This window comes from Nicotiana tabacum, chromosome 11 (genome assembly GCF_000715075.1).
Source record: "Nicotiana tabacum cultivar K326 chromosome 11, ASM71507v2, whole genome shotgun sequence".
Taxonomy (NCBI): Eukaryota; Viridiplantae; Streptophyta; class Magnoliopsida; order Solanales; family Solanaceae; genus Nicotiana; species Nicotiana tabacum.
This window is the reverse complement of record NC_134090.1, coordinates 156,351,636-156,364,557: the sequence shown is the minus strand read 5'-3', so window position 1 is coordinate 156,364,557 and position 12,922 is coordinate 156,351,636. Positions and strand designations below refer to the sequence as shown.

At 35.4% G+C, this 12,922-nt stretch overlaps 1 non-coding gene and 1 pseudogene across 1 annotated transcript; both read left to right on the top strand.

Annotated features, from left to right (window-relative positions):
* Positions 1 to 7,886: 7,886 nt before the first annotated feature.
* On the top strand, positions 7,887 to 7,993 carry LOC142166725 (small nucleolar RNA U3; annotated as a pseudogene).
* A 651-nt stretch (positions 7,994 to 8,644) lies between these two features.
* Positions 8,645 to 8,803, top strand: LOC142166657 (U1 spliceosomal RNA). The gene has a single exon (XR_012697060.1). It is a non-coding gene; the product is annotated as a U1 spliceosomal RNA (small nuclear RNA).
* The last annotated feature ends 4,119 nt before the right edge of the window (positions 8,804 to 12,922 follow it).

Sequence of the window (12,922 nt, the reverse complement as noted above, 5' to 3'; positions counted from 1 at the left end):
ATGTTTTTATATAATTGAGCCGTAGTATTTTCTCTATTTTATTCTTGTGGTTGATTGAAGGGCTCTCAATTAGCTGTGCCTATTTAGTATGTATTACTCGGGATAGAGTGCATATTTAGGTAGTTGTTGAACAACATCACTCCCGACGTATGTGAGGAATCAATAACCAAGGGTTTAAAGGTGGGATTAGGGATAACGATACTTTGGGTGCGATCTAAGTGAGCTGTAATTATAGCCAGCTAGCGTAACTCGGGAGAGTATATCTAGTAAATTGTCGTAATTACTCAGGAGAGAATTACAACACGCAGAGCGCTCATAATCGGTAGAGAATACTTAGGCAAAATTATAGAAGACATAGCGGGAAGGATTCCGACAATTGGGGAAATCATAACTCTAGACCTCCTTAATCTTGTCTCTAACCCTTAGTATCGTTAGTTGTTAATTTACTATTTTAATTTGTTAGTTAATTAGTTAAACACAAGAATCTTAATATATATAGTTATGAATTGTTCAAACTTGTCTTCTCAGTGATATTGAACAGCTGGAGTTAAGCCTTAGTGGGATTCGACTCCGGAGTTTTAGACCGGATTATATTTGCAGCGACCGCTTATCCTTTTTAGGACTAGAGTTGGGCGTGATCAAGCCCCAGTTCTTTCGAGTGGAGGATTCAGAGTGTTAGGATTCTCGTACCAGCTATTTGGTGAGCCCAGTTCTTTCAGGGCATTATCATTACTTTATAGTCTTCAGTATTTTAGAGTCAATATTTTCAGTACTTCACTAGAGGCTTCATAGACGAGATACCAGTTAGATAAAGTCACAAGCTTTTCATGTTAAGCAACAATTGCTACAAATATATTTCAGACTTATAATAGTGTTTTCGCACTTGATTTATATCATTCAAACTTTTAGTGTATCAACATGTGTTAGTTTATCTTCATCATTCAGTATTTTATGATATCACATGTTGATTCATCCAGCTATTTGGTTCGCTCGGTCATATGTAGTCAGGCACTGGGTGCCATGTTACATTCAGGCCCAGGTTCGGGGCGTGACAAAGCTTGGTATCAGACCACTAGGTTCAAGTGTCCTAGGGAGTTTATGAAGTCGTGCCCAATGGAGTTTCCTTTATACGTGTGTGACATCTATGCATATAAACAATTAACTATCAAGACATTCAGGATTGTCTCATTTCTTTCTACTTCAGATCATACCATGAAGCTTAGAGTAATAGGTAACTTTATCTTCCTATCGAATTCCAGATGTATCGAATGCCCAAGCGACGAGCAGGAAAAACCCATGGTTCTAGAGAGGATGATTGCCCACTGGGGTATAATTATGGAGTACAGGTTGGTAACAAATGAGACTTAAGCGGATGTTGAAAGTGTGATGGTACAAAACCAGTTATCATGTTTTATGGTTATCAGTTTGCCTCTGTTACCAGCTATACAGTCTTTTAGTTAGCAGGTTTATGGTTATTCAATATGCCAGAATTCAGTTATTTAGTTACCAGATCTCCAATTTTTAGTGTATCCAAATTCTTGTGACTTGTGAGTATACAACGATGTTTATGGGTATTAAAAGAAAATGAAGTGGTTTATCAGATGACGGTATACTCTGAAGGACAAGTTTATGTATGGTAGTGTATACATATGTGTTTTACCTTACAGAACAATTTTATTTTAATTCTTTGAAATGGAGCCACAAGTTGGATGATAATAGTTCAGATGTTAGACCCTGTAACAGGTTAGGAATTTAACCGCAGTGAGCATAAAATTGATCACTATAGTTTTGGAAAGAAAAGAGCCTAAGGAAAAAATACCTAGGAGTCAAAAATATTTATTATTACCAAAAATGTGCTTTCGTATAGCTCATGCATATGACTAAGAAGATATGATGTACAAAATGAGAATCAAGAGCAGCCGATATTGAATTTTAGGAAATGATTTTAAGTTGTTCATATTTACTCAAATGAGAATTGGAAAGTATCACGTTAGTAATGTACTATAAGAAGCAGCTATTATTGTGAGATAAAAGATATGATAATTACCCTTAGGTTATGTGACTAAGTGTTTACTCAAAATATTTATAGTCTGAATGATTTTGAAGTGTATAGAAAGTTTGGGAATAGATATTCCAATTTCGTGTAAGACATGTGAAATTTTCCTAAGTGTGATCCATGTACATAGTTCAAAAAAAAGAAAGATAGTATGCGACCGTAGAATAGGGTCGAATGGTTAGGGAAGTTAGAAATAACCTTATGCTTCACTTTAGTTATTCAAAGAAGAACAAGAAAACATGATGCTAGTAGGTGATTAGTAAAAGAATAGTAAGTAAGTTTTGAGTAGATACAATGAATTAGCAATTTCAGCAGAGCTAGTAGAGGTATGATTTGATTTACTTAGCTATGTTAATACTAGTCAGTAGGTAACAGTTTGAAATACGGAACATGTATTAGAACTCAAAGAGTTTAAATTAAACCCGAAGTACAGTGATAGTGGAAAAAAATTAACTAGCAGTAATTATGCAAACCATAGAAGAATAGCCTTTAAGAGTTATCGAAAACAGGTTTACCCAAGAGTGATAGTGTGAGGAGAGTTAAATCATTAAGATTGTGTATGATAATTGTGAATATATCAGCTTTCCGTTTATGTGAATAATTTAGTTTTTCCTGGTAAGAAAGATGCTCAGAAGTAAGTTGGAAAATAAGTCATCATTGACATAAAATGCAAAGAATTGCAGAAGATAAGGAAAGTTATTCGGATCCCAACAGAAGAGAAGGATCCGTAAGTAAAAGACCTTAACCTTTGGTCTAAGGGGGAGATGAGAAAATAGTCAGTAAGTCTAGTTGGAGATTTTAAACCCACATAGCTAGCTCAGGATATAAAAACTATAAAATCATGCCCAGTTATGTATCATGAGGGTAGTGCCATTGCAACAGGTCAAGAACTTAGCTCACAATAATACTATAAGTGTTTTCAATAAGTACCTTAAAAAGATAATCAAGTATGAGAAGTATAGCTCATAACTGGGGTAGATAAGGGAAATATGGTGAAACAAGTTCACCACTTAGCCAAGCTAGGAGTTCAACTTTCGGACTCCGAAGATGGTGGAGTTGTTGTCTAGAACATGACATGTTCCTCCTTAGTAGACAAAGTGAAGGAGAAAGAGTCTGATGATCTCTACTTGTTGCAGCTGAAAGAGGGGATTCACAAGCATAAGACGATGCCTTTTTTACAAGGGGGAGATGATGGTATTTTGAGGTACCAAGACGGACTGTGAACTTATAGAGGAGGATCATATTTGAAACCCATAATTCCAGCTATTCTATCCACCCAAGTTCTCCAAAGATGTAACATGATCTCAAGGAGGTTTATTGGTGGAACGACATAAAAAGAATATCGTAGACTTTGTGGCCAAGTGTCCAAATTATCAGTCAGTTAAAGTTGAGTATCAGAAAGCCTAGTGTTTCACCACAGAATACACATTCTTGAGTGGAAATGGTAAGTATGGAATTTATAACAGGATTATCTTGCTCAATTTGAAAGCATGATTTGATTTGGTGATTATAGATCGACTTACCAAGTCAGCGCACTTCTTTCCCGTAAAGACTATAGATTCAACAGAGATTATGCCAAGTCGTACATTCAGGAGATCGTCCGATTGCATGGGACTCCATTTTCCATCATTTATGATCACAGTGCTCAGTTTACAACAAACTTTTAGAAGACCTTTCATAAATAATTAGACATAAGAGTAAACCTCAGTATAGTTTTTTATCCTCAGAAAGATGGCCAGGCAAAGCAAACTATTTAGATACTTGAGGATATGTCCTTGATTTTAAAGGTATTAGGATGATCAAATACCTCTCATTGAGTTTTCTAATAATAACACCGATCATTCTAGTATCAAGATGGCACCGTACGAAGCTCATGGGTAAAGGTGTAAATAGCCAATTGGTTGATTTGAAGTTGGTGAAGCAGATTTGTCGAGACCAGATTTGGTCTTTTAGGCTTTGGAGAAATCCAAGTTGATTTAAGAATGTTTGAAAACGGCTTAAAGTCACCCAAAGTCCTATTCGAACATGCGACTTAGAGACCTATAGTTTCAAGCTGATGATTGAGTGTTTTTGAAAGTTTCACCTATGAAAGGTGTTATAAGATTTGGGAAGAAAGTAAAGCTTAGTCCCAGATACATCGGGCCATATAGGACCCTACGAAGATTGGTCAAGTAGCTTTTGAGTTAGAGTTACCACCAGGATTGGCGGCTGCACACCTAGTATTTCACGTGTCATGCCATAACATTCAAGTTTTCAGTACTTAGACACTCATGTTTGTTCAGTACTTATATACTTATGTCAGTCCAGTACTCAGATATTCATGCCATCTTAGTACTCAGATATTGAAGTCAGTTCAGTAGTCATTCAGTTCAGTATCTCGGCAGTTCAGTAATCATGTATTCATATACTTTAATATGCATGTGTTCGTGACAGTTCAGTCTTCACATGTTTCCATCAGATCCATAAAAGGTCCAGAGTTAGTCGTGGTTACAAAAAGGACGATCATTCGAGGACAAATGATCCCAATGGGAGATAATGAACTACCATATAAATTCGGACTAGGTGTGGATGTGCTAAATGAGTATTAATTTGATATTTTAGACATGTGAAATACAATCGAGATGAGTATGGGTGAAAATAGTTGTTTAAGAATTAAGACGGAGACTGGGGTGCATAAGATTTGATAAAATCGACTAAGTTTATAGAATTCATGTATTCTATCAGGTTTTCGTGAAAATATGTTAAGAATTTGGGAAAACGTAAAACATGAAAATTATAATCCTTCGAAATACCTTTCCAATGATATACACTTATACACGGACGGATCCGTGTGAAACAAGTTATGCCCATTTTAATAGAAAATGCACAGTCAACGTGCCCAGCTGGTCCCGTGCGCGGCGACGCACTTGTGGCAGTGCTACTACCCTTGTTGCACGTTCATGTGCGCGTTTTGACCTTCATCTGCATGGGAACGCACCCCGGGGGCATTTTAAAAGCCCTACCTCGTCCTCCACAACCCAAAACACAAAAACTTGTTCTAGAAAAGGAAGCTCTCAAGAACCTAACTTCCTCCAAGGTCCCTCAATCATCCAAAGTAAGTTCTAATTAATGATGATTCTAATTTAATTTCAATTCTCCAATACCTTATTAACATGGGTAAACCCTTCAAATCATTAGATATTTTATTGAGACATCATTGTTGAGAAAAGAAGCCCTAGAACTCGAATTCACGAGGATTGAACGTCAAAAGGTGATATCTTCACCCTCTAAATGATTATAGCATTCAGTTCATGATTATAGACTTTAATTTTATGAGATATGAGTTGATGGGTTTGAAATTAAAGCATGAAAGGTTATAGGTTTGAGTTGTTGATTGTTGATTATTGATTAAGCATGTTGTTTATCTTATAAATGATGAAGAATGATATTGATTATAGCAACTTGAGATTTTAGAATTATCTAGGAGCAAGAGAATGGGTTGTTGGGTGTAGAAACACTATTAGTAAGGACTATGAAGCTTTATGCCCACCAAGTATTTGATAAAATGCCTAAGTGACTAAAACATGAGTATTAGTGCTAATATTGGTTCCTCTCGATATATGTTGCCATACATTACCGTTGAAAGAGGTGACGAACATTGTGATACGCTTAAAAGGGACAAAGTCAAATTATGTGAGGCTAACTCTCTATGCTTAGGAATGTTAACGATTCTCCCTACACTACATTTCTTTTATGACGTTACTAATTGCCTCAGAAATATAGTTAAGCGTAGTTCCTTGAATAGTTGCAGAACTTCTATAATCTAGCTTCATAACTCGTTCATGACTTTCATTCTGAACGTTGTGAGCTCAATTCGTAATCAATATAGATTTGGGTTTGATGCCCATGAGTGTCAGTCTAGATTACTCAGCATGTCATAAACAATTGAAGTTTTATTTTTCATAATCAGTTCAAGAATACATGTCTCAGCCTAGTCCTATTCAATATTCCAGTATCATGTAACTCAATATGATTCAGTATTTCAGCATCACATATTGTAGTATGATTCTCAGTTTCTGAATTTAAATTCCTGAATGTTGAACACTTGTATTTGGGCCTGAGGCTGTAGTATATGTTTTATGCATGTTTGGGTCCGATGTCGTAGTTTATGCTTATGCATGTTTGGGCCCGATGTCGTAGTTTATGCTTTATGCATGTTTGGGCCCGAGGTCGTAGTTTGTGTAATATGCATTTTGGTCCTAAGGTTGTAGTTATGTATACGTATACTTGGGCCTGAGGCCGTAGCTTGTGCACATATATGTTGGGCTCGAGGCTGTAGTTTGTTTAGATAAACAGGTGGTTCATCATTCAGAAGAGGGAGTATTCATAGCCTTACATCTTTTGTTCTGTTATCAGTTATCATTTTAGTTATCAGTTATCAATTATCATTAGTTTCAGTTTTAGTTTCAGCTGTTATCAATTATCAGTTCTCAGCTCTCAGTTATCAGCTCAGTTTTAGTTTCAACATTTATAGTCCTTTCTTTCAGTTGTTTTACATATCAGTGCAATTCAAATGTACTGACGTCCCTTTCGCCCGAGGCGTACATCTCACGATGCAGGTAATGATTTATAGGTGGACGGTTCAGAGTGCTCGGATTCTCATACCAGCTATTTGGTGAGCCACAGTTCTTTCGGGGCATTATCATTACTCTATTATCTTCAGTACTTTAGAGTGAGTATTTATAATACTTTATTAGAGGCTTCATAGACTAGAGTACATAGCAGGTTTTTCATGTTAAGCAATGTTTGCTACAGATATGTTTCAGACTTATATTAGTGTTTCTGCACTTGATTTATATCATTCATACTTTTAGTGTATCAATATGTGTTAGTTTATCTTCCGCATTTAGTATGTTATAATATCACATGTTGATTCAGCCAGCTAGTTGGTTCGCTCGTTCATATGTAGTCAGGAACCGGGTGTCGTGTTACGTCCAGGCCCAGGTTCGGGGTGTGACAAATCAGCATTATATCATTTGCAAATAACATAAATCATGGCACCTCCCGTTGAATGTGTCGCGTCAGCATATCCATCGCAAGGGCAAATAAAAATGGGTTTAGAGTTGATCCCTGATGCAACCCCATCACCACTGGGAAATAATTCGAATCTCCTTTCACGGTCCTTACCTGAGTCTTAGCTACATCGTGCATGTCCTTAATCACCTCTAACGTACACTACCGGGATGCAGCTACCCTCCAGACATCTCCATAGAATCTCCCTAGTACTTTATCGTAGGCTTTTTCTAGGTTAATGAACACCACGTGCAAGTCCTTCTTCCTCTCCCTATACTGCTCCATCAACCTCCTCACAAGATGGATAACTTCTGTAGTCGACTGCCCCGGTATGAATCCGAACTGATTCTCCGAAATAGACACATTCTTTCTCATCCTTCTCTCCACTACTCCTATGTAAAAAAAAAACAATGGTGAAAAAATTTGTAATTCTTACCTAGTTTGGAACAACTTTAAATTTTGTAATCCAAGAACTTTTAAGATTTTTGAGGAAATATCTTTAAATGTATTAAACAAGCTTACACATGAGGAAAATACATTATATCTTTGTCCAACTCCAATCAAACTCGTCTACTCAATGAAACTTTTAAGAAGAAACTTTAAAATATAGTTAAAATAAACAATAAGGTAGTTGTAGTTTATTTTGGTCATAGTTGTTGACTTATAAAGACGTTAGAAGAATTAAATACTCCTTCCTTTTTTTTTGCCTTGCCTCCCACACCGACAAGCAACCGAGGCAAGGAAGTATTTATATTTCATTGCAGCAACACAGATGGACACGACCTTACTTGAACAGGATCTGTTCTATAGGCTCGTACCACTGTATCCTTGAGTCCTAAGGAGACAGAAAACCAAGTCTGCTTGATGAGGCATGGCCAATAGACGCTCCCACAGCCCACGGGTTATGGTGCCGTAGATGTTAGTACTCTTAGATGTGTAAAAACTTATCTAATTAACCTTTCATATTGTTAATTTTAAACATTTCAATTTTTCTCGGCTTTATTTGGCAGTGAACGACGAGGAGCTAATTATGATTTCATATTCAGAATATAATCTGATACTTTTTGACTATTCTTTAGGTTATTATCCAAATAGAATGTCAGGACTATCGAAAAACAAATGCATCTTTATTTGTTGTTTTAGACTAGGCTAAATTGCATGAGACCTGCTTCAGAGTCAAACTAGCATTATTACTATTAGGCTAAATTAAGCTAAGATCTAAAGGACTTGGTGAAGAACTAGCATTAATTATTACGTCTTTAAATACAGTACAATAACAGCAATCTCCGTGTAATCTCACAAAGTGTAATTTTAAGAAAATAGAATATACACAAAACTTATAAAGGTAGAGAGGAAATTCCCAATAGAGCCCGACTCAAGGGAAAAATGAATTATTTCTTCTTTTAATAAATACACAAAATGCAAGTTTGGATAAGTGTTTGTGCAAAGGTTGAACTACTTAGACCTACATCGTCAGTTGAATAAGATAGAAGATGAGAAAATATTATAAAATAGGGCCAAGGACAACTTAGAAACATACTTACCTGGACGGGATCAATGGGTGATCAAAAAGACCCATGGCCTAGGTTGGCGACCTCCATTGCACTTTGGAGGGATGCCAGCCTAATGTCGGCCCAAGTGGCTGAGTCTACGTCATAATTTGTAGTAGCGGGGTTTGCGTTCGCGCGGCCCCTAACCAATCCTAAGTCTAATTATTTCCCATTTTTTTCTCTGTGAACAAGACAACAATGACCTAGAATAAATCTTAAAACGGGCTTTGTGGATATGTATCTAGTTTAACTCCTCTCTTTGCGTCTGGGCAAATTGTGTCTTTTTCTCTATCGATGACAGCCTATATTGACAAACTTGGAATTTTTGTATAGTTTGGAAAAAGCATAAAATGAGTAATCCTCGAATTATTTGAATATATTTTATATAAAGTTGTACAATAAAAAAAAGTAGCTTGTGTCATACCTCCTTTTTCCGCCCCGCGGGGGGTGTAGGGAGTTTTCTTCAATTAAAGGACAGTCGAAACGAGATTTGTTTATTTGTTTCAGAGTCGCCACCTGGGAATTTTATGGCGTCCCAAGTCACCGGTTTTAATCCCGAATCGAGGAGAATATGACTCTGTTTGTCATTCTGCGAACCAGAAATCCGGATAAGGAATTCTGTTAACCCGGGAGAAGGTGTTAGGCATTTCCGAATTCCGTGGTTCTATCACGGTCGCTTAACCATTTTTATACTTGGCTTAATTATCTCGATTTACTAAATATATTTTTTCTTGTTGCCTGATTTCGTTACCGCCTTAGATTGTTTATAATTATAGACCCTTCTTTGAAACGAATCACGCGTACGTATATTCGTATTATATATTTTTTATAAATGTAGAGAATCGTGTCACGCATACGTGTACACAATAAGATTGATAATATTTTTATATTTTTGTTATAAAAAAATATATGTTCGAAATAAAATTAAGAACATCATCACCCCTGTATTATTAAATAGTGAACTGCACATCTCGGGTTATATGAAATTATTTTACCATCCTCCGAGGAACCCCTTTTATTAAAAATTTGCTCGAAGTTGCGCGAACGCATAATCCGAATTGCCTTTAGAAGTATAATCAAGTCACGCGAACGCATCCCTAATTATGCAAATATTCTTGATGGTAATATAAATTCTCTACAAATGTTTATTGCATCCATCTATTTTTAAATGTGAGAGTCATGGAGAATCACCGATTGGGATGCCACCAAATATCTTGAAAAAGAATTCAAAATTTATTAGGCGGTGACCGCGAGTTATATTTTACACGTATGGGTTATGTCTCTCAAAGATTATTCAAATTTAAGAAATTAATGATAAAGAATAAATAACGTGCGGCTACACTTACCATTTTATTAGTTAATATGGTATTAGTATAAAAAGTGAATTACACGCAAAATTCGGAAAGATTTAAACGGATAAACAAACTAATATTTCTTCGAAAAATTTGCATTATTCTATTTGTAGCGAATGCTATTTATACATTCTTAAAATGTTGCAATTTATAAACCCAATCTTCTTCTACACCATTTTTTTTAATCCAAATGTATGATTATTTGGTTAATTTGCTCACGATGATTGAATTTAGGATAAATATAATCAAACCAATTCTTATTCTCGGCCTATGCGAATATTTGCAAACACTAACTCTATAATTTGTAAAAATTATTGACATTATTTCATACATTAAAAGAAATGAGTTGATCGCGTTCCTAAAATAACTATGTCATTTGTTATTAAGAAAGAGAACTAATCTACCAATTGATTTAATAAGACGACATCACATATAACGTAAACATACATCATGACATGTTCGCAATATTCCAACATTATAATAGTAATGGATTATATTAATTCACCTTTCCACTATAGGTTATACACATAACCGTTATTATGCCATATACGAACAAAGTACGACTGACATCATCTAGCCTTAAACAAAATTGGATATTTGACAAAATAAGCTAGTAATGTAATTTCTGGGTATTTCTGTACTATTCTTTACTTAGCTAACAATATCACAAGATTTGATTAATGGCCAATTTTCTGCCATGTTCCCTATCTCAACAATTCAAACAGTAAATGTCATCACTAGTCCTCAAAACATATAAGATTATCGTGGAATTTACTACTCCAGAAGGTTAATTAATTAACAGTTTATCATGTCAATTATACTACTATATTAATCAACTAAAACAAGACTGAAACTTAAACTAATAAAATTTAAATGAGTAGAAGACATCCTTATAATTCCAAACTTCATTTACTTGCCATGTTGAAGCTTTTCATGACATGAATTTACAGATATGTACCTGATATTGGAAGCAAAAGAAAATGATGATGAGAATCAGCGACAGTAATAACAATACAGCAACAACAGTCCAGCAGCAGTAACAACCCAGGAACAGAGTTTGCAAACCAGTAGAACAGTAATCCCAAAAACAAAAGCTTCAAGCTTTGAATGAAACAACAACCATTAATACTAATTTCAAACAAAGAAAGAAAGCAGAAGATTTTTTAGTTTTTATTTTTATTTTTGAAAGCTTAAATATTTTTCGGAATTTTTCTTTCTCTTAAATGTTCAGCCCTTTTTTCTCTCTTCTATTTTTCTTCCCAGATTCGTGTGTGTTTTTTCTCTTCTTAAATCTGATTTCAAGACTTCTTATATATAACTCATCCCATAAATCTTTCAATCAATTAAAATCAATACTTTTTCTCTACCAAACCCATTATCTTCCCACTCATCCCCATTACATTAAATAAACATATCACACCACCCCATTATATTTTGTCCCGCGTGCCTAACATAAATAAATACAAGATTCCCCCCACCAAATTTTGTCTTGTCCCCCCTTTATATTAAACAACTATATCACAACCCACCCCATTTCATTTTGTCCCTCATGCTTCACATAAAAAATTACAAAATGTACAATTCCTAAACTACCCCTCCGACCTTACTGAAATTACCAAAGTACCCCTGAAGCTATAACACATCAATTAATCAAACTTAACCAAAATATAGACAATATGATTAATTTCTAACAATGTTCAAACAACAAATTTCATGAACATGATTTCTTCAACAACAACAATCCTATTTTCGGATTCAACAACAACAACAAACAAGTATATTTAGATTTCTAAATTCAATCATATTGAACTTAAAATCAATTCTAACAACATTACAACCAACAATTCCTATATTAAACTTTATGAGACAAATTCAAGAAATAATCACAAATGGTAAACAAGAAATCAAGCTATACAAATTTTGGATTCAAGAACAATCAAACAAAGTATGAACATGAATTAAATCTATTTTAAACAACAAACATGATGGATTTAAACGATTAAACCAACATATTTCCCTAACACAACTAAATTCTTTTAGACAAATAACAAGATCGACGAAGAAACAATTATGAACTTAAACTTGAACTTAACAATATTAACAATTTCTAAAAATACATAAAACACATGAAACAAATGGAAGAAACAATTAATTAAACTTCAATTTGTATCTCACCAACATTAAACTAACAACTTTTATCTAAACAATAAATAAGAACAATGAAACAAACATGAAACAAACTGAAAAATTAATTAATCAAAGTTTCATTTGATTCTGAAAATTAAATCAACAAAACATATGAACAAACTAGAAAATGATTTCAACGATGAAGAACGAACAAAACAAGAATTGAATTGTTTAACGATTTTGGATCCGGAAAATATCAAACAAAAATATGGACAAAAATAAAACTCAAAAACAACTAACCGGAGATGAATCAACGACGAACTTTAATTGTAAACAAATCTGTCCGAGCCTCGACCAAAGCTCTAACAAATGACGACGAAGACAAAGAAGAAGTAGAAGCAGCCCGCAGCTGGCCGAGCAGCGGCAGAAGAAGACGAAGTAGCTGCGACACAGTAGCAGCTGAAGACAGCGACGTGAGCAGCAGCAGTAGCACGGCTCAGTAGTGATGGTCGACGGACTGTGATGAAGCTGTTAGTGCGTCGTTCATGGCTTCGACGACGAGGGAGGGTTGTTTGCTCGATGATGGGGTGTTTGGCGATAATAGAAGCTTGGACGAAGCAGCAATAGCAACGTCCATGGCGGGCTGTGAAACTTGATGGACATCAACAGTAGCGTAAGGTGAAGGAAGGAAAGAAAACAACAATGTTTGGAGCTTTTGCAACCATGGGAGCTCGACGACCGGAGGAGCTTGGGCGTTCATGGCTTGAGGAGGCGGGCTGTGTGAA